Raw genomic sequence first — 5,507 nt, forward strand, 5'->3', positions numbered from 1 at the left:
AATTCCGGACTCCAATACCCTTCGTCCAATATACCGATCTTCACCTCCGGACCATTCTGGAGCTCCTCGTCATGTCCGGGATCTCATCCGGGACACCGAAAAACCTTCGGTAACCACATACTATTTCCCATAACAACTCTAGCGTCACCGAACCTTAAGTGTGTAGACCCTATGGGTTCGGGAACCATGCAGACATGACCGAGACGTTCTCCGGTCAATAACCAACAGCGGGATCTGGATACCCATGTTGGCTCCCACATGTTCCACGATGATCTCATCGTATGAACCACGATGTCAAGGATTCAAGCAATCCTGTATGCAATTCCCTTTGTTAATCGGTATGTTACTTGCCCGAGATTCGATCGTCGGTATCCCAATACCTTGTTCAATCTCGTTACCGGCAAGTCACTTTACTCGTTCCGTAATATATAATCCCGTGACTAACTACTTAGTCACATTGAGCTCATTATGATGATGCATTACCAAGTGGGTCCAGAGATACCTCTCCGTCTCACGGAGTGACAAATCCCAGTCTCGATTCGTGCCAACCCAACAGACACTTTCGGAGATACCCGTAGTGCACCTTTATAGCCACCCAGTTACGTTGTGACGTTTGGCACACCCAAAGCATTCCTACGGTATCTGGGAATTGCACAATCTCATGGTCTAAGGAAATGATACTTGACATTAGAAAAGCTTTTAGCAAACGAACTACACGATCTTGTGCTATGCTTAGGATTGGGTCTTGTCCATCACATCATTCTCCTAATGATGTGATCCCGTTATCAATGACATCCAATGTCCATGGTCAGGAAACCATGACCATCTGTTGATCAACGAGCTAGTCAACTAGAGGCTCGCTAGGGACATGTTGTGGTCTATGTATTTACACATGTATTGCGGTTTCCGGTCAATACAATTATAGCATGAATAATAGTCAATTATCATGAACAAGGAAATACAATAATAACCATTTTATTATTGCCTCTAGGGCATATTTCCAACAGTCTCCCACTTGCACTAGAGTCAATAATCTAGTTCACATCACTATGTGATTGTAATGAATTCAACACCCATGGGGTTTGATCATATCTCGCTTGTGAGAGAGGTTATTAGTCAACGGGTCTGAACCTTTCAGATCCGTGTGTGCTTTACAAATCTTTATGTCATCTCCTAGATGCAGCTACCACGCTCTATTTGGAGCTATTCCAAATAATTGTTCTACTATACGAATCCGGTTTACTACTCAGAATCATCCGGATTAGTGTCAAAGTTTGCATCAACGTAACCCTTTACGACGAACTCTTTTACCACCTCCATAATCGAGAAAATTCCTTAGTCCACTAGTTACTAAGGATAAGTTTGACCGTTGTCCTGTGATCTATTCCTGGATCACTCTTGTACCCCTTGACTGACTCATGGCAAGGCACACTTCAGGTGCGGTACACAGCATAGCATACTATAGAGCCTATGTCTGAAGCATAGGGGACGACCTTCGTTCTTTCTCTCTCTTCTGCCGTGGTCATGTCTTGAGTCTTACTCAATATTCACACCTTATAACACAGCCAAGAACTCCTTCTTTGCCGATCTATTTTGAACTCCTTCAAAATCTTGTCGCGGTATGTATTTATTTGGAAGTACTATTAAGCGTTTTTGATCTATCCTTATAGATCTTGATGCTCAATGTTCAAGTAGCTTAATCCAGGTTTCCATTGAAAAACACTTTTCAAATAACCCTATATGTTGTCCAGAAATTCTACATCATTTCTGATCAACAATATGTTAATAACATATACTCATCAGAAATTCTATAGTGCTCCCACTCACTTCTTTGGAAATACAAGTTTCTCATAAACTTTGTATAAACCCAAAATCTTTGATTATCTCATCAAAGCGTATATTCCAACTCCGAGATCCTTACTCCAGTCCTTAGAAGGATTGATGGAGCTTTGCATACTTGTTAGCATCTTTTAGGATTGACAAAACCTTTTGGTTGTATCACATACAACCTTTCCTCAAGAATATCATCGAGAAAACAATGTTTTTTGACATCCTATCTGCAAGATTTCATAAATCATGCAGTAACTGCTAATATAATTCCAACAGACTCTTTAGCATCACTACGAGTGAGAAAGTCTCATCGCAGTCAACTCCTTGAACTTGTCGGAAAACATCTTAACGACAAGTCGAGCTTTCTTAATGGTGACACTTACCATCATTGTCCGTCTTCCTTTTAAAATCCATCTGTACTCAACAGCCTTATGACCATCGAGTAGTTCTGCCAAAGTCTACACTTTGTTTTCATACATGGATCCTCTCTCGGATTTTATGGCCTCGAGCCATTCATCAGAATCCGGGCCCACCATCGCTTCTCCATAGCTCGTAGGTTCATTGTTGTCTAGCAACATGACCTCCAAGACAGGATTACGTACCACTCTGAAGCAGTATGCATCCTTGTCGACCTACGAGGTTTGGTAGTGACTTGATCCGAAGTTTCATGATCACTATCATAAGCTTCTACTTCAATTGGTGTAGGTGCCACAGGAACAACTTCCCGTGCCCTGCTACACACTAGTTGAAGTGAGGTTCAACAACCTCATCAAGTCTCCACCATCCTCCCACTCAATTCTTCCAAGAGAAACCTTTCCTCGAGAAAGGACCCGTTTCTAGAAAACAATCACTTTTGCTTCCGGATCTAAAATAGGAGGTATACCCAACTATTTTGGGTGTCCTATGAAGATGTATTTATCCGCTTTGGGTTCGAGCTTATCAGGATGAAACTTTTTCACATAAGCGTCACAGCCCCAAACTTTCAAGAAATGATAGTTTAGGTTTCTCTAAACCACAGTTCATACGGTGTCGTCTCAACGGAATTATGTGGTGCCCTATTTAAAGTGAATGCGGCTGTCTCTAATGCCTAACCCATGAACGATAGTGGTAATTCGATAAGAGACATCATGGTATGCCCCATATCCAATAGGGTGCATCTATGATGTTCGGATACACCATCACACTATGGTGTTCCAGGCGGTGTTAGTTGTGAAACAATTTCCACAATGTCTCAATTGTGTACCAAACTCGCAACTCAGATATTCATCTCTATGATCATATCATAGACATTTTATCCTCTTGTCACGAAGATCTTCAACTTCACTCTGAAATTACTTGATCCTTTCAATAATTCAGACTTGTGTTTCATCAAGTAAATATACTCAAGATCTACTCAAATCATCTGTGAAGTAAGAACATAACGATATCCACTGCATGCCTCAGCACTCATTGTACTGCACACATCAAAATGTGTTACTTCCAACAAGTTGCTTTCTTGTTCCATCTTACTAAAAACGAGGCTTTTCAGTCATCTTGCCCATGTGGTATGATTTGCATGTCTCAAGTGATTCAAAATCAAGTGAGTCCAAACGATCCATCTGAATGGAGTTTCTTCATGCGTACATACCAATAGACATGGTTCGCATGTCTCAAACTTTTCAAAAAACGAGTGAGTCCAAAGATCCATCAACATGGAGCTTCTTCATGCGTTTTATACCAATATGACTTACATGGCAGTGCCACAAGTAGGTGGTACTATCATTACTATCTTATATCTTTTGGCATGAACATGTGTATCACTACGATCGAGATTCAATAAACCATTCATTTTAGGTGCAAGACCATTGAAGGTATTATTCAAATAAACAGAGTAACCATTATTCTCCTTAAATGAATAACCGTATTGCGATAGACATAACCCAATCATGTCTATGCTCAATGCAAACACCAAATAACAATTATTTAGGTTTAACACCGATCCCGATGGTAGAGGGAGCGTGCGATGTTTGATCACATCAACCTTGGAAATACTTTCAACACATATCGTCACCTCACCTTTAGCTAGTCTCCGTTTATTCCGTAGCCTTTTATTTCGAGTTACTAACACTTAGCAATCGAACCGGTATCTATTACCATGGTGATACTAGGAGTACTAGTAGAGTACACATTAATATAATGTATATCCAATATACTTTTGTCGACCTTGCCTGCCTTCTTATCTACCAAGTATCTAGGGTAATTCTGCTCCAGTGACCGTTCCCCTTATTACAGAAGCACTTAGTCTCGGGTTTGGGTTCAACCTTGGGTTTCTTCACTAGAGCAGCAGCTGATTTGCCGTTTCATGAAGTATCCCTTCTTGCCCTTGCCCTTCTTGAAACTAGTGGTTTCACTAACCATCAACAATTGCTGCTCCTTCTTGATTTCTACTTTCGTGGTGTTAAACATCGCGAATATTTCAAGGATCATCATATATATCCCTGATATGTTATAGTTCATCATGAAGCTCTAGTAGCTTGGTGGCAATGACTTTGGAGAAACATCACTATCTCATCTGGAAGATTAACTCCCACTCGATTCAAGTGATTGTTGTACCCAGACAATCTGAGTACAAGCTCAACGATTGAGCTTTTCTCCCTTAGTTTGTAGGCTAAGAGACTCGTCGGAGGTCTCATACCTCTTAACGTGGGCACGAGCCTGAAATCCCAATTTCAGCCCTTGGAACATCTCATATGTTCCACGACGTTTCAAAAAACGTCTTCGGCGCCATAATTCTAAACCGTTTAACATTACTGAACTATCATGTAGTCATCAAAATGTGTATGTCAGATGTTCGCAACATCCACAGACGACATTCGAGGTTCAGCACACCGAGCGGTGCATTAAAGACATAAGCCTTCTGCACAGCAATGAGGACAATCCTCAGTTTACGGACCCAGTCCGCATAATTGCTACTATCAACTTTCAACTATATTTTCTCTAGGAACATATCTAAACAGTAGAACTAAAGCACGAGCTTACGACATAATTTGTAAAGACCTTTTTTTTACTATGTTCATGATAATTAAGTTCATCTAATCACATTATTTGATGAACTCCCACTCAGATAGACATCCCTCGAGTCATCTAAGTGATACATGATCCGAGTCAACTAGGCCGTGTCCGATCATCACGTGAGACGGACTAGTCATCATCGGTGAACATCTTCATGTTGATCGTATCTACTATACGACTCATGTTCGACCTTTCGGTCTCTTGTGTTCCGAGGCCATGTCTGTACATGCTAGGCTCGTCAAGTCAGCCTAAGTGTTTTGCGTGGGTAAATCTGGCTTACACCAATTGTATGTGAATGTTAGAATCTATCGCACCCGATCATCACGTGGTGCTTCGAAGCAACGATCTTTCGCAACGGTGCACAGTTAGGGGGAACACTTTTTTGAAATTATTATGAGGGATCATCTTATTTACTACTGTTGTTCTAAGCAAATAAGATGCATAAACATGATAAACATCACTTGCAATCAAATAGTGACATGATATGGCCAATATCATTTTTCTCCTTTTGATCTCCATCTTCGGGGCTCCATGATCATCATTGCCACCGGCATGACATCATGATCTCCATCATCATGATCTCCATCATCGTGTCTCCATGAAGTTGTCTCGCCAACTATTACTTC

Source organism: Triticum dicoccoides, chromosome 5B (genome assembly GCF_002162155.2).
Source record: "Triticum dicoccoides isolate Atlit2015 ecotype Zavitan chromosome 5B, WEW_v2.0, whole genome shotgun sequence".
Taxonomy (NCBI): domain Eukaryota; kingdom Viridiplantae; phylum Streptophyta; class Magnoliopsida; order Poales; family Poaceae; genus Triticum; species Triticum dicoccoides.